Source organism: Microtus pennsylvanicus, chromosome 20 (assembly GCF_037038515.1).
Source record: "Microtus pennsylvanicus isolate mMicPen1 chromosome 20, mMicPen1.hap1, whole genome shotgun sequence".
Taxonomy (NCBI): Eukaryota; Metazoa; Chordata; class Mammalia; order Rodentia; family Cricetidae; genus Microtus; species Microtus pennsylvanicus.
In genome coordinates, this window is record NC_134598.1 from 32,806,443 (window position 1) to 32,824,271 (window position 17,829).

Sequence of the window (17,829 nt, forward strand, 5' to 3'; positions counted from 1 at the left end):
TCTGGGACTTGCAAAGGAGAGAACCCGTGACACTTGTCTTTATGTGTCTGGCTTGCTTTGCTTACTATGATGTCTCTGGTTGCGTCCTGCATTGTTTACAGTGAAACAAAACTGCACTGTGTGTGTGTGTGTGTGTGTGTGTGTGTGTGTGTGTGTGTGTGCGTGCGTGCCACACTTTCTTTATTCCTTTATTTCTTTATTCTGCTGACAGCTACTTCAGCTGATTCTGTAACGTGGCCGTTAGGTCCAGGGCTAAAGCAAACAAGCGTTTTCATCTTACAATATTGATAAGGAGAAAAAAGACCCCAGTTTCTCTATTCAATTGCACATTGATTCCTCGCTAACATGGGCTCACTGGAAGCACCAAGAAGACCCTCCCCCTTCCTTGACACAGCTTCCGGTCTGCCAGGGGAATTAATCTGTTACTCATTCCTTACTCCCTTCTTCAAAGTGACTCCAGCCTGTACGACTTGCTCTGATGGTGTAGACAGTATTCATTTCATACACTCTAAGTTATAAATACATACACGTGTATTTTTCCTATCTCCAGTTTCATTGCTATATAAACAAAACAGCTCACAGTATGAGAAATTGTAGGCAGGCTTCAGGCACTCTGAGTTTTGAACAAGAGGGTGCTTCTTAATATGTTATCTGACAGCAAAATACAAATGATTCTTTTTCCTTTCTCTATTCTATAATGGAGATGTACGACTTGTATATAAAGAAGAGTTACGTTATTCATAAAAGATGGAAACCCCTTTTTCTGGGTAGTCTGATATCTCATCCTACTTTTGAGTACTTAAGACTTACAGCCTGAAATCCACAAAAGGGCCATCCAGGGCTCTGCGGACAGTGAGGTCTATTACAAGCAGTGGTTCACACATCCGCTTCCCTCTTAGCAAGGGGGCCCTGGAGGAGGTGTCTTATCATGAGTTCTGCAACTCAGTGTCATATGGATCCAGCCATAGTGCATGCATGTGATTAGTATTTGGGAAGACAGGAGGGCAGTGGTACAGGAAGAGGAGAAGAAGAACTGCAGGCATACATGCTTCTGAAACCTTTTATATTAAAAAAACCCAAGTTCATGTAATCATTTTGGTGGACAAAGTTAAGGAGGTTAGAGGCACTATGATGGCATAATTTGTACTATAAAAAATAACTTCATTCCTCAACTAACTCTACTGTTGGCTAGAATGTCCCTTTCCAGAAATGTTGGCTTTCAGATTGTCCCAGGCAATAAAGCCAATATAAACACACATACATATTCATACATATGCAGATATATGTATGTGTGTGCATACACACACACACACACCACACAGGCATGCACCCGCAGGAACCTGAAGGCAGAAATTAAAGCAGAGGCTATGAAGGAGCGCTGCTTACTGGCTTGTTCCTCATTCCTTGCTCAGTATGCTTTCTTATACAGCTTGGGCCCATGTTCCTAGGGATTGCACTGCCCACAGTGAGCTGGGCCCACGTTCCTAGGGATTGCACTGCCCACAGTGAGCTGGGCCCACGTTCCTAGGGATTGCACTGCCCACAGTGACCTGGGCCCACCTTCCTAAGGATTGCACCGCCCACAGTGAGCTGGGCCCACGTTCCTAGGGATTGCACTGCCCACAGTGACCTGGGCCCACCTTCCTAAGGATTGCACCGCCCACAGTGAGCTGGGCCCACGTTCCTAGGGATTGCACTGCCCACAGTGAGCTGAGCCCACCTTCCTAGGGATTGCACCGCCCACAGTGAGCTGGGCCCACCTTCCTAAGGATTGCACTGCCCACAGTGAGCTGGGCCCACCTTCCTAAGGATTGCACCGCCCACAGTGAGCTGGGCCCACCTTCCTAAGGATTGCACCGCCCACAGTGAGCTGGGCCCACCTTCCAAAGGATTGCACCGCCCACAGTGAGCTGGGCCCACCTTCCTAGGGATTGCACCGCCCACAGTGAGCTGGGCCCACCTTCCAAAGGATTGCACCGCCCACAGTGAGCTGGGCCCACCTTCCTAAGGATTGCACCGCCCACAGTGAGCTGGGCCCACCTTCCTAAGGATTGCACCGCCCACAGTGAGCTGGGCCCACCTTCCTAAGGATTGCACCGCCCACAGTGAGCTGAGCCCACCTTCCTAGGGATTGCACCGCCCACAGTGAGCTGGGCCCACCTTCCTAAGGATTGCACCGCCCACAGTGAGCTGGGCCCTTCCACATCAATCACTGAGCAGGAAAGCCCTCCACAGTTTTGTTTTTAGCCCAATCTTATGGTGGCATTTCTCAGCTGAGGTTCCCTGCTCTGTATTAGATGTCTCTAGCTTGGGTCAAGCTGGCAAAGATCTAGCCAGCGCACAAGAAGACTTTTAGAACCTAAGTATTGAAAATGAAACAAAAATATGGATATGATCATTTTTAAGCTTCTTAAATGCAGAGAGTAATAAAACAGTTCTAGCGGTCGGGGACGTGGCCTAGCACAGCATCTAGAGTGGCGCTGGCTGGTGTTGGGATGCAGTATTCAGTCGCTCTAGGCTTGCTAAGGTATTAACTTCTAATTGTGTCTGTAATTTTGCAGATCCATATAGTCTTAACTTGGGGGACATATTATTTACCTTTGGGAAGTAGGGAAGAAAGGAAGCCTGCAATAGGTCAGGGACCCTCTTAAAATAATAGTGTTTAAAACTTTAATAAATTCCATCTATCTATCTATCTATCTATCTATCTATCTATCTATCATCTATTATATCAATCATATCTATCATCTATCTATCTATCTATCTATCTATCTATCTATCATCTATCTATCTATCTATCATCTATCTATCTATCTATCTATCTATCTATCTATCATCTATTATATCTATCAGTCATATCTATCATCTATTTATCTATCATCTATCTATCATATCCATCTATCATATCTATCAATCATATTTATCGTATCTATCATCTATCTATCATATCTATCAATCATATCTATCTATTAATTTTGTGTATATGCACATGTGTGTGTGTGAGGTCAGAAGACAACTTGTAGGAGTCATTTATTTCCCTTCCACCAAGCAGGTCCTCGGGGCTACCTGCTGAGCCATCCTTCGGACCCTACCTAGCGTTTTTTGAGCACCTAGTATGTGTCAGAGAGCTATCTGTCCACCTAGCAGATGCTAGTTCTCAGAATAAGAGTAAGGTAGACATTCTCACTGTCTTATAGATGAGCAAAAGAAGTCTTGGAAAGGCTCTGCTCCATAATTTCCAAACAGATCTGGTTAGTGAGGCACAGAGCTGAGCACATCTCAAAGGCTGTTGAGGGAGCCTCATTGTTCCTCCCGCTCCTCTGCAGAAGCACAGCAACTTGTACCAAGCATTCTGTTGACACGCTTTACAGAACGTAACCTTTCAGTTTGTTCTTTATCTAGCGCCTTGCATTCCCTCCCACCTCCAATTTCAATTCCTCATTCTCTTCTGTTTTTGTGGCATTTGAGAAATCTTTGTTGAAGATTCCTTCCTAATACCTGCAGGTCTTCCGAGAAGAACAAACGGCATACAAATAGCATTCAGATAAAATATCACATTGTATAGAAAATTATACTGAAGCTTTAAACGTTGGACAAATAAACTCTCTCAGAATCCTTCTATTCTCTCTCCCCCACACACTTCCTTTTCAATCTGAAATGTCATTTACTCTTAAAATTATTATTTAATATTCCTCTCTCCAGCCAAGATTTTCATGATGCCTGACTAGGCAAAAGGAGAGCTGCATCCTGACATGCCCTGGCCTTTGTTTTGTTTGCCATGAGAAAGTGGCTGAGATACACGTTACTAACACACAAAGCCACTAGAGACAATGCTCTGCAGAGTGCGACCTTCACAGGCCCGAGACACTGACCTCCTGACAGCTAGGGACCAAACTCATCAGCATGCTTTCTTTTCTTTGACCACAGGGCCTTTATTATTACGAGAGCCTCAAAATGAGACACAAACGCCTTATGTTTATAGAACTCTCTAGCTTCTTTTACCAGAGACAGGCTCAGGGACCAGGAGAGAAAGGAAGACCGCTATTAAAAATTTAAAAATCATCCACTAGGGATTACCAATACGGCTGTATTACCAACATGACCGCATAACCATGAGGGAACGAGAATAGCAAGAGACGAGCTAATATGGATGTGGGCGGAGGAGCCCAGAGGCCTCAACCCTCCACAAGGAGCTACAGGCAGCTAAAGAAGGCAGAGAGCTGGAGAAATAGTCTTCCTCTGGGAAGAACACACCGGCCGGTTATCCAGTGATAATGAACAGCCCCAAAACTATCACGCAAGTGACAGGGCAGGTTGTATATAGGTATTGAGTTCCTGTTTTAAAGAAAACAGCTAAAAGAATGTGGCAAACAGCAGAAGATACGCAGGGTGCTGAAAGCCCATTTCACTTGTATTTCAATAAATAAATCTGCCTGAGGATCAGAAAAGTAAAACAGCTACACTGGCCGGCCTTATAGACTGGGCAGTGGTAACACACACTTTCATCCCAGTAGCCACACCAGTTGCCATAGAAACTGGGTGGTACATGCCTTTAATCCCAGTGGTGCACACCTTTAATCCCAGCCCTAGAGAGGATTATAAAACGGGAAGAGATAGCTCACAGACACAGCCTCATTCCGAGATTTCTGGAGGCAGGATCACCATTGTGGACTGAGGTTGAGGTAAGAGCCAGTGGCTGGCTGCTTTGCTTTTTGGGTCTGCAGAATCCAAATTTCTCTCTCTGAGTTTTTATTAATCGTATTTCACCACACAAATACAAAAAACCCCTAACATGAACCTAAATGCCAATACAAAGGAAGCCAGCAGTCACCCAGAGTTGGTGTTTGATAACCACCAGTATCCCAGTTGGAGATAGAAATATAAATTACCCTTTGATGGGCCTGGTAGCACATGCCTGTAACCCTAGCAACTCTGGAGGCTAGGGCAGGATTGGTGCTTGTGATGGGGTGGGGGGAGCAGCCTCCTGGGTTTCAGGCTACCCTGTGTGGGTGTGGTCATCCAGACCTTACCTTGGAAGGGGGGGGGGAGGGAAAGAAGGAAGAAAGGAAGAGAGGGGGAGGAAGGGAGGAAGGAGAGAGATAGGTTACCCTTAGCAGGAATGCACAAGGGTATTCAGCCTTAGAGAATGGCCAGGTTCCTACTAAAACCTGTATAAATAACGTTTTCTTTTGAATTACTGAGGGGGAAGGAGGGGACAAAAAGTGAGCAAGGACTTGCAGTAAACTCTAAACTATGACGAGAAGAAAATTATCTTAAATGGAAAACGGATACCTGCTTTGACTCTGCTTTTCAAAATCTATAAAAACCAACGGTGATGTGAATCGGATAACAGCACATTTTCTCAAATAAAGGGAACCTTGTGCGTGATTCCGACAACACGGAAATCGAAGGGCAAGTCAGAGTTCCATTTCACGCTTGGCATTTGAACACCACACGGGACGCTAAACATGTGACACAAAGAGCCACACAGATTGCTGCTAAACCACTCTGTGGAGTCCCCGATCTTGCAGTCCATATCCGAGAAGACACTCGCTTTCCTCTGTCTACTCAAGGCTGCAGAAATTCAAAGTCGTCAATCATGGCGGGCGGCATTTACAGCTTCCCAAGCAGCAAGAGCTGGGTTTTATTGACTGTAGACACTTAATTAGTATTATTTAAACGAAAATTTCCATATTAAACTATTTTCTCCACAAGCTAGTGTTCTGGTGTGCTGACTTGTAATTGCAGGGTTATCTTGAGTTCACCCAACAGATGGTAAGAAATTGTCTGTTTTTTTGGTTTTTTGTTTTGTTTTTGTTTTTGTTTTTTTGTTTTGTTTTGTTTTTCTGATTCCCCAGAACACATTCTTTCTGGTATTACTGAAAAACAGCATCTGAACAAATATTTTCCATTCTTTTTTTCTTATGTGATTGTCCCATGAGCAAAATCTTTCAAAGACTAACTTGGGTGCTAACATCACATATGGTGATGTTTCTTACGTTAAAAAAAGGGACGCGATCACAACATCTAATTAGCCCACGGATGACATGCTTTCAAAGGACAAGGGTCAACAGACCCTTTTACACGACAGCACAAAACACTGTTTTGACCTTTTATGAAAAAAAAAACAGGAGAAAGCACTTTAATCCAGCATGTAAACCCTATCCTGTATAAACGTGAGCAGCGTATGTGATGGGCAGAAAATAAATCTGACATATTTCACGTGGTTCCTTCCATCCATAATGAAACATCCGTGCAAAGGAATCCGTGAGATCCAAAGAAGTGATATTAAGGAGAAAACCCAGAACCAACGGCAGAGAGTTTTCCCTCATTTTTAGAGAAATCCACCAACGGTCGTTGAAGCGGCAGGTCTTCTCTTCAATGGTAACTTTCGTTAAAAGACCTCAAACAAGACAGCACCACGGATTATGTAACACTGCCGTATTGCTATGATTTCAGCTCTGTACCTGCGGGGGTGGGGGAGCCAATACATTCTGTCAATTCTTTAAAGAATGTCTTCGAAACCACCGGCAACTTCCAGGTGTCAGCCACAGTTTCGGAGCAATTATGCTACTGGGAATGGCAAGTGATACGCAACATAATACCTGTGCTTTGCTTTTTGTTTTTGTTTTGTTTTTTATGAAAAAACCAAACAACTTCCTGACACTGGAATAGGCAGCATGGCAAACAGCATCTCTCTCCTGTCCGCTGTGCAGGAACGGGGATGCTTTTGATTATGGTCAGCCAGCTGGAAGGAGGATCAAATCAACAATCTAGCTGCTGCTGCCGTGCAAGGCAAATGATCGTTCTTGGTGGCAAAGATTAATAATTGCTTTTTAGAGAAGATGAGAGCGAAGCTAGCTGCGTGAATTACCGCACACTTTCCTGTTAAGTGCACGGTGAATACACGTGCGGTCTGTTGAGCCGTTGGCAATATGGCGTGCTTTAATATTGGATATAAATAATTGTCACTGAGAGATCATCCGCTTCGTGTTCAGAAAAAGCTATAGAGAGCTGCCTCGTTACCTAGCAACTGCCATACTGTGAAAAAAAAAGTCCCCCCCTTTTTTTTTCCAGGTAGAATGTTTATAAAACTGCCCATGAAGGTGTTAATTAAGCCAAAGTATATACCCTAGTGTTGATTATAAGAGGTTAGCTTCATCTATGGCTCCTGTTTTAAAACAACAGGAGGCAATGAAAACCGTTAATATTTAGATTTAGGATTTGAACTGGCTGCAAGCAGCAAGGTTCTGTTTTCTGTTAGACACTCACCATCATGACTGATTTCTTATTCTCATTGTCTCACAGACAAAGGAACTCGAACCACTAACAAGCGGATCTCTAGTGATACTTGCATATGTAAAAATGCAGTTGCAATTAGTTCATTCCAAGGGATCCCAAACCCTTATCTTGCATATAACAGCCTAATGTATTGAAATTATAACATTAAAAGGGATCTGACTCGATAGCTGATGTAAGTTCTCTTTCCTTTTTTCTGAAAATTTGAATTCTAAGACTGTGCATAAAATTCTCTTCAAGATAACAGTTGGGGTTAGTAACGTGACTTCTGAGATTTGAAATATGCTCATGGCCAGTCTTGTAGTCTCAATCTGAGCCCCATGACCTCAGGTTTGGATACACCAGTGAGAAAAAGCTCTACAAGGAGGAGAGATGGCTCTGTGGGCAGGCAGTACTGTACCTGACCCCAAAATGCCTGTGACATTCGATCTGTGTGGGCACAATGCATGATGCCTCATTTATTTTCATGTACAGTGCACAGATACAACTTAAAATTGCTTTCCAAGGCCTGGCACGGCAGTGCATGCCTTTAATCCCAGCACTCAGGAGGCAGAGGCAGGAGGATCTCTGTGAGTTTGAGGTCGGCCTGATCTACAGAGTGAGTTCCAGGACAGCCAAGTTTGTTTCACAGAGAAACCCTGTCTTGGAAGAAAAAAAAACAAACAAAATATTGCATGGAATTGATATCAAAAAGTCTAATTAAAGAACTGAGCCATATGGAGCATTGGCTCTGTCACACACTCGTTTCTAAGTCTCTCTTACATTACTACCAAGTTTACTCTTCTTATCAGAAGTATTGTACTGAGTGTGGTAAATAAATCAGATTTATTGATAAGCAGGAGAACGAGTCATCAGAGTTGGGTGTGGGTTTTGTGAGACAGGAGCGATGAACAAGCTCCAGTATTCTTTTCTTGACAATAAACAGTCATGCATCCAACTTCTTACTTAAAAAGAAGGGAAACGTGTTTTTTTTAATGGTTGATAAATTTCCCTTTCACCTTTATTTACTTATTTATTACTTCTTGATATGGGGCACACTGGGCTGACCCTGGTCTTGAACTTATGAACTCTGTTTCTACCTCTCACGTGCAGGGTCTACAGACATGGCTATACATATGTGTCATCTTTTTAAACAAGGACACTATGTAACCTAGCTCATTTGGCTTCCAGCTCTGTAACCCATGGAAATACAGATATGGACAGTGCCACCTGATGGGGAGGAAACAACAGCCAGTAGGTAGCTTGCCAAAAGCCACATCCACGGATAAACAACAGAACTGAGAAGCCAGTCCTGATTTTCACTTCAATTTACAAAGTTCTAGGCTTTTTAATTAGAGTAAAATAACTCAGTTAACATACAGAAGTCTAAATTTCATTTGCTGGAATGCACGCTGTACACAAAAATACAACAGCCGTTTAAAACAACAACAACAAAGTGGCATAATGCTTTGTGCTCCGACGTGTACTTGCAGATTACAGCGCAGTCATCCAAGTTACCCATCTGTCTCAAAGCAACGGACAGGATCCCAGAGAACACCGCACAGATGTGCATCTACCTGTACCAACATGGGAGGGTTTCCAGACAAGGGCTGGAAGAGTTCCACAGTTACTCTCAAGGTGCTAGAAGAAGGGATGGCATTTGGAAGGGCGTGCACAAAGGCCAGAAGGAGGATGTGTGCACTGTAGAGCCAGCAGTCCAGCATCTCTCCATGGTTTCCAATGGTGCCCTGTCATGGGATGCTTCACCCTCACTCAGTCATACCGTTCTACTTCCATTTGCTTAAGTACCACCACAAAGGCCTTTTTAGACTGCTTGGTGAGTACGTACACTTTAAGATAAATTTTCTCACATTTTTTAAAGCAGGAAGGAAAATTGGGTAATTCATACCAACCATTAACCCGATTCATTTATATTAAAAGACTTCAGGCATTTGCTGGATTAGGGATAGTCTACTCTTAAGGCCAAAAAGTGCATAAAAATAGATATTTTGAACAATGTGGACTTCTCATGCACATCCCTCGGTACAGGGCTTTGGAGTAAATGTGTAACTAGCATTCCTGAACTTTCCTGACTCCAACTAGCTGCTTGACATGATCACATTAATTCTAAGTCCTCAAGCTGAAAGGCTTAACCGAGAAGGTCTGATTCCCTCCCTCCAGTGTCCCAGTGTGCTTATCATCCTTTCTGTCACTCAAGTGAGAGACCCAAGACCCATCCTGAACTCTGCTCTTTCCCTCGTCTTTCAGACCAGCCCAACAGCAAGACCTGCCAAGCCATCTCTGAAATGCATGACATCATCTGCCTATTCCACAGAACCTTCTCTTTTAAGTATCTATGGAAGATAAGAAAAACAGCAAGCAGTAGAGGAAGAGGGGAGGGTGGGAGGAGGGCTAGAGAAGGGGAGAGGGAGAGAGACAAGAACCCATGGAAGGAGCACAAGCAAACACAGCTGACACCCAAATCAGCAGCGAAGGATGGAGGCAGAAGGTTCTAGAGCAAGACGAAGCACAGAGCTATTTTGTTCTTAACTCTGTTTGTCTTCCCTAGAGGGGTGAGTCAACAAGATTCTGACAATTCTCATTAATAACCCTAAATTTAGAGAAAAGCACACCCAGTGAATATCTTTATCCATTTCTACTCTCTACCAAGGGGCAACAGAAAGCACCACATTGGACAGAAAAAAAAAAAAAGCCAAAAGCATACTCAGTGAAACTGAAGACTTCAGGGCTGCCCTTCCCCTTGGGGAAAATGCATGAAGTCCTGGGCTCAGGAACCTTCAATTAAGTATAAAAAAAGATATTCCTGGTATCTCCTCCCCATACTCCCATTGCTGGTAAGAGAGGTATTTAACAGAATCAAAGAGGAGCCCAGGGCAACTAACCAGGGCTGTCTACAGCTTGAGCTGAGCCATGGCTGCGATTTCTTTATACAGCAAAGTAGACAGGCAAGAAATTATGACTAAATGGGTTTCCCCAAAAAAGGGGAGGGGGAGATTCAAGAAGCTGCTCCCACTATGTCTCAACCAAGCTGCCCAAGTACTAGCAAGACAAAAAGAAACAGCAAGGCAGATGTGCTAGCATTTGAAAGAGAGGATGGATGGAGAGGCAGGAAGAGGGATGGGAAGGAGGACGGAAAAGAAGGAAAAAAATACGCCGGAAGGGTGAAGCATCGAGGAAGTCCACTTACAAGAACTGTACGCAGTCGCAAGGAAGGAAATTCTCACACAAACTTCCTTCACAGAAGAATGCTTTCAATTAAAACAACAACCACAATAAAAAAAATACAAAACACAAAACCAGAACCTTAAAAACAGAAAAATGAGACGATGCGAACGAGGCGAAAAGGGCCATTACAGACCCAAGGATGCAAGTTAAGGAGCAAACAGTATGCTTGCTGAATCAATAAGCTACTTAGAAACATCAAGAAATAGGGTCGACGCTTCTGAAAACGGAGCTACCAACAGAAGAAAGGACTGAAATACCGTGAACAGCGATGAGAATGACAAAGGAGTCGGCAATGGAGGAGCAACCGATGAGGAGGAGCTACAAATACAAGAGAAGGATAGTTATGTCCCCAAAGGAGGCACCTATACGGCTGGATGAAAACGTATGTTCAAAGATACAACCACAGCAGCATTGAGGAGGATGCTGTAGCGTAGACTGTGACAGAGCTTTAATTCTCTAGACACCCCAGCTATGCTCAGAGAACCTTCTGGATCTCAGGCAGAAAACTCAACCATTAACAAAGGGTAGCCTCATGTAGGCCAAGATTAAATGTTAGCCAACCAAAATGTCATAATGGCCGCAAAACGACAAGGGGAAGAAAACGTGGCAGGAAATTTTCACCCTTGGCCACGCTATGGTCAATGATGAAAACACGGAGAGACATCCTCCGACTGTTAGGAAACAACAGACCTCGAAGAGGCAGTAGTCATGATTTTTCCTTGAAATTGGTACAAGAAACAGCTAACGATGAGATTGAGGCATAATGAGATGAACCAAAGAACTCGGTTAGAAAAGGGGAGGGCACGGTACTGAATGAGAACAAGCCAGCTTCCCGGAAAGGTTTCTGCACCAGCTACCTTCCCTTTGGACCACATTTCTAGCTTCAATATCTGTTAGTTTCCTCGCTGTTCTTCTTTTCATGTCTGTACCGCTGTGGTCATGACAACAGGTCAGAAAGTAGCCGTCACAAACGTGTCCAATAGAAATTAGTTTAAACAAGCTTGCTAGCCAGGAAGGGAGGTGGGCAGTATGTTAAAACATTCAAAACAAAGAATCTATGCAATACGTTTAAAGCTGGGGTGTGTAATTTAAAAAATGTAATAATTCCAACCCTGAAGTGTGTTTAATGTAAATCTAACAAAGCTTAGCCAGTGAGGTCCTTAGTCCACAAGGGTGGTGTGTGTATGTGTGCCGTGCCGTGCGTGTAGGTTAGGGGTCAATGTTGGATGCATTTCCCCATTGACCTCCAACTTATTTTTCTAGACAAGTTCTCTCACTGCACATAGGATCTATTGACTGGGGTAGGGCTGGCCAATGAACTCCAGGGATCGACTTTTCTCTACCGTGTCCCCTCATACTGGCAATACAGGCACTGACTGCTGTGTCCTGATTTTCATGTGCGTGCTGGGGATTTGAACTCAGGTCCTCGGGCTTGCATGGCAAACATTCTATTCACAGATGTGTTTCCCCACAGCTTACTCGCTTCGTAGTCTCTGGGAGAGACGACAGTGCATTTGAGCTCTCACTCTGTAAAACTGTAAACCATGCCCCGTTTGCTTGAAGAGGCTCACAACCTGTATCACGTTTCTATAAACTCTTAATACACATCAGTTTTGCTATGTCCATTTTTATAAATACAAGAAACTAATTTTGATGCTTTTCATTTAAAAACAGTACCGGCAACATGATCCCATTGTTACTAAAAGCATATAGATCTATGTATTTATTCATAAATATGAAACTATGCTATAGACATTCTTTCTAGGTAGTAAAATTTGAGGATGTTAAAAAAAATTTATTTATTAATTATATGTAAGTGTGTGTGTGTGTGTGTGTGTGTGTGTGTGTGTGTGTGCAGCACATGTGTGTAGTACTCACAAAAGCCAGAAGGGGGCATGGTGTGTGGGAACTAAATTTAGGTCCTCTGGAAAAGTAGCAAGAATCCTTCACTGTTAAGCCATCTCTCCAGCTCCTTAGGATAATTTTTAGAATACTTTTTTGTTATGCAAATTTCCTGAATAGTTGAATATAGCCATATTCCAAATATTTCTAAGATACTGATTTTTCTTAAAATGCCAATATACTACCACCTATTAGCAGAGAACAATTTTCTTCATAGTACTTTCTTGTATTTAAACTCTTTCAAACTTTGTCAGGTGGTGGTGGCGCACGCCTTTAATACCAGCACTCGGGAAGTGGAGGCTGGCAGATCTCTGTGAGTTCGAGGCCAGTCTGGTCTACAGAGCGAGTTCCAGGACAGGCTCCAAAGCTACAGAGTAACCCTATCTCAGAAGAAAAAAATTCACACTGTAATATTCTGAGGTTTCCCACATTTCTTCTCATTTTATTACCAGCTTTCTAAACGTGGCACCCTTCCCCCACTACATCCCTCTGGAGCACTTCATCTCACAATTTGGCTTTCAGGGCACTTATTATCACCCGAATTTATCTTTTCCATCCATCTATTGATTTGCTTCTTTTTCATGAACCCTCCCCCACTAAGCATTTGATTTTAAAAAAAGAAAAAACAAAACAAAACAGGGACACTTGTCTTATGCATAATATTCCCCGCTGGAAGAACAATGTTTAGAAGACAGCACACATTCAGTACCCGCTCTTAACTGGATGCACACACAGGGGCTGTTTCTCAGCTTGAAGGGGAGGGCTGTACTGAGAAAGCTGCCCTTTAAGATGGTGTTTAGAATTCAGAATGCACATTCTTTTAAAGAAGCCCCAGAACAAACAGTAACCATAGAACGTAGCCCACAAGTCTGCCAGACCCATACTCTACCAGGCTCCAATTCTGCATGTCGGCAAGAAAATACTAGGAAAAAAATCAGCATGATGAGTCACACCTCAGGAGAACAGAGCATCTCAAAGGAACAGAGCAACTTGCACGAACAAATTATAACTATTGCTTATCTTTCACAGTGCTGAGGGCTTTTGCAGATGTTCTGAAGGAGACTTTGGAACATTTTTTTTTTAACTGCATGTAACTTCACTCTAACTCTTTCCTCACAGACTCACCCTTGGTCCCACCAGTGTGTCCTAGTCACGTCTGAAGTCTCTGCATGGGAAGGAGAGGAGAGAAAGCCTCTGGGCAGGGGAGGGGATGTGCAATTTAAAAGCTACCTGACCTAAGGCTGCCGACTGTGCAGGCCAGAAGCTAGCGAGGTGTGGTCAGGGGAAGACGGAAGAATTCTTCTGGTCACTGACTGGCAAATTCGGTCTTCCCAGACAAGCTGGCTTTTGACTGTAGTAGCTGTGACTAGGTACAAGGAGGGAGAGTCGGTTTGTAAAACAATGTTGAAACTTGGGAGGGACCCTGTATTTCTAATTTGAGGTTTTGTCCCAAATTGGGGTTGGCATGAGCTTTTATGACTAATCTACCAGGATGGAGAAATAAATAGCATCATTCACATCAAAAGTACCAACCAACCACCCTCTGGGAGAAACTGGGTTGACAATGCCTAGTGGGGCCTCCCATTCTGGAAGGACTACTAGAGCGAAAGAAAAAAAAACCCAGTAAAATAGTTAAGACATACAAAAATGTATCAGCAGTCGAGAAACACCGCTCCTGGTCTACAGGTTTCTTTTCTGGATAAATGAATAACGTGGATGGAGAGAATATTTTTTTAATATAGTTACATGTTTATGATTTCAGTATTTTTATTTTATGTGCATGAGTATTTTTCTGTTTGTATGAAAGTGTACCATGTGTGTGACATGCCTTTGGAGGCCAGCAGAGGGAGTCAAATCCCTCGGAACTGGAGATGGTTGTAAGCCATCTCCATGTGGGTGCCGGGAATCAAACCCAAGTTCTCTGAAAGAGCAGCCAATGCTTTTAACCGTCTCTCCAGCCCCTAGTTAAATTTCATATAAATAAAATAGCTATGATAGGCTAGTGATTTCTAAAGCAGCAGCACAAGCAGACTGTCCATTGCAGCTATGACTATATACAGGCCATTCTCAAGCCTTCCTCGAAATAGAAGAAGTCATAACATACAGTTATGAAAGAAAGTGTTGTAACTGAAATACGCTTTCAAATATTCCTGAGACCCAATTTTCTATGGCCAATGAAAAGTCTTGGTTTTTAGATGGCTACAAAGCCTCGCCTCACCCAACGTTAATGGAGCGATAGGCATGAGATTCGCCTAGACGTGTGGCCAGATTATGCCGGGGGAAACCAATAATCCCAGCATTTTCCCCAAGTCTCAGAGAAGCCTGAACGTGGCTCACTTGGGTGTCTAGGAGAAGATCGATGCCGTTTCTGATTTCCGAAGTGGATTCTTGTAGTCCATCATCTGGGATCAGCAGGCCCCCCAGCCTCAAACGGGGGGTATTCCTAACACTCATTAAAAGAACAGTTCTGCTGAAAGTGTTATAAAGATCTTTAGTGACTGGCGAGAAGAGAACATGACTTCCGCTTCTTCTCCTTCATATTCTGCGTCGTTACTGTCTGCAGCCCCTCCAGTTCTCACATGAGAAAGCTACCAGCAAACCTATGCTCCGGAAGTAGAAAAGTGGAGAGATCTGCCAGACAAAAGATTTTTTTTTTTGAGAACTAATTTCGGATTTTCATCTGAACAAGCCAATAGGCTCTCACGATTTTTAAAAGAAAAAGACATGACTCAGCTTAATCATATTTTGACATCTAAAAAAAAAGACAAAAAGAAAGAAAATTCTCATGATTTCTTGAGGAGAAAGCAAAAGCCAGATGATTAGGAGTGGCTTGTGTCTCACAGGAGAATTAGAAAAAAGGTTAATTTTCCCATGAAAATTAGATCTACATGAAAATAGCTTTCTGGAACAATATGTTATTGACAGCGACGCGGGAGGATGAATGCTCTCATGTAAATGTTCTTTCTCGAGCAACTTATTAAATATTGACAATACCGCACTTTGAAAACAACCATTTTTCAGAAGCCAGATATTAATACTGGAGTCAAGATATCACAGTGGAGGTACACTTTCACTCAAAGCCATGCGCATGGGACGATTCTTTTCCCAAAGTGCGCTTCCTGACGTCCACCACAATTAAATTTAACAACAAGCACTTATGCTTCTCTGCTGCCCTCCGCCCGTGGAAGGCAACAAAAGCCAGGTAGCCAAGGCTTCGTCTGCATTCTGTGCATTGCTGGCGGCCAACGAAAGACCTGAGGCTTTGATTGTTGGTAGTGGCACCGGTCAAGGCCATTGCTCATTCGCTGCTGTCAAAGCCCAATGTGTGGGAAAAGAAAACACTCAGGGAGAAACGGACGTTAGACTCGTGACCGTCAATGATTTTAATCAGACAGATCTCCGACTTAATTCTGCTAATTGCTCAGTTACTGGCATCATGGATCCTCCTACTCCGCACGTTGACACCGACATCTGCTCCCAAACGAGGACATTAATAAACCCTACCTGGTGTTCCCGCGGCTTGTATCGGTGCCCGAAACACATCATTTCAATTCAACATTTCGCTGAATGTGTCTGCCTTTCATAAAGAGAAAGGATAAACACGGTTCCAAATGAATGGGGCTCAAAATTAAGTACTCAATGAATGGTGGAACGAGAAGGGCTCGAGACGAGGCTGGGAAACACCTGTGAGCATCTGCAGTCAGAGGGAAGCGCTGGCGATGCCGCTCCTGTGTGCACATGTCTGCTACTTTTCCTCTCTTAGAACACAGAGGACTTCAACACGTGCCACTTTAAAGGAGGCAATCCTCCAGTGTTTCTCCTCAAACGTATCAGCAGCAGTAAATAGGCAAGAGATGCTACCAGAAGTTCATAAATGTGTCCAAATTTGGCTAAACCTGCAAACTTGGAGATCGTTAATAAATGATTGCTCAGAGATTATTTTGGATTGCTGACAAGTGAGTCCACTCATAGTCTTGGGGGGGGGGAATGTTGTTCCATATGTCTTATTCAATATTGTACCACACTGTAGCTATATTTTGAAACCGTCTTAATGTCAATTTTATCTGCATAGAGAGGCCAATCGCCATTCTGGTTCTGGTCTCCATTAGGAGAATGCAGCAGTCTGTAGCAAATCTATGGTCACTATTATAATCAGGGGGGAAAAACATTGCTTCTAGTAAAAGCACAATGGAATACCATGCAAAGAAAACCATTGCAGTAAAATTACGTTTGGCAATTGGCAGGTGCAGGGCAAAGTTCAACTCCCAACAGAGATCCTTTCCCCTACAAGGTGAAGTTAGACTGGGTTTTGTTTCTTTTAAACTGTAAGGACCTTTCTGTACGACATCATCGCCCAGGCCACCAGTGAGCAGGCATCGAATTGGAATTCCATTTGCGAGCCTTCCTCCTTCCCCCCACATCTCAGCCCAAGGAGATAACTGACATCCCACGGAGCAGTACTCGGGACTGACAGACAGAACCAAACACTTCGGGAGAAAGCCCTGGCGGTGGCACAACGCCAGCACTGGTCACTGCAGCCCTATTTTGTCAAAGAACCGTCAACACTGTGGACTCAAATAACCCAGACACTACTGGAATCTCATCACACAACCTCATCTCCTGAGTACTTAGCTCAAGCTCGGGAAGGAACCTCTGGGGTTTTTCCAATCACTTCTCTCTCCCATAAGACTAGGAACTTCACGGGGAAAACCTACCCTAATTAAAGACTCCTAGAGAGGTCCTTTGCTAACTCCGTGCTGCGTTCTACCCTGGACTCCAATTTCCATGTTGCCATACCACTAATATACCCCACAGCCTGCCCTCCCAGAAGCAAGTGCCCATACAGCCTGTATTCCGGACGAGCGTTTAGAATAGTTAAGGACCCTGAAGTTCATATGCTTCCAGTTCTGTGCACCTATGCAGAAATTTAAGTCCTCAAACTAACAGCTCAATGTTGAGAAAGGAAAAATAACTGCAGTGTGATAGCCCTTCTGGCCAGTCGCTGGAAATACAAAGCTCTCGCTAGCCGACCATTTGTTTTAGGGACTCAATGTTTATAAACGACTGGTTTTCTTGGGGGAAGTAAATAAACAGATAAATAAACAGCGGTGCCAACATCCTCATAAAAACGAGCCCTTGCCGGGCTTTGGCAAGTTTCAGCCTGGAGTTAAGATACCCTGCAAGTTATAAGCACAGAATTTCACATTTCAGGTTTCAATGGAAATGCTGACCCGACCTTCCCGAAAGAAGCAAACTGCAGTCTCCGCTGCTGTTGCTGCTCTCAAAGGCGTAGCTTGAAGGGTCCATGCCCACTTCCCTCTCCGAAAGACCAATGTATGCTCTCACACGCGGAGAGACAGCAAGCTCAATGCAGTCCCTGCCGGCCCGCTGTTCCGGCTACTC

At 43.7% G+C, this 17,829-nt stretch overlaps 1 protein-coding gene across 27 annotated transcripts in view; it reads right to left on the minus strand.

Annotated features, from left to right (window-relative positions):
* Positions 1-17,829, minus strand: part of Anks1b (ankyrin repeat and sterile alpha motif domain containing 1B) — an 867,834-nt gene that overhangs the window by 118,587 nt on the left and 731,418 nt on the right. The window lies entirely within an intron of this gene.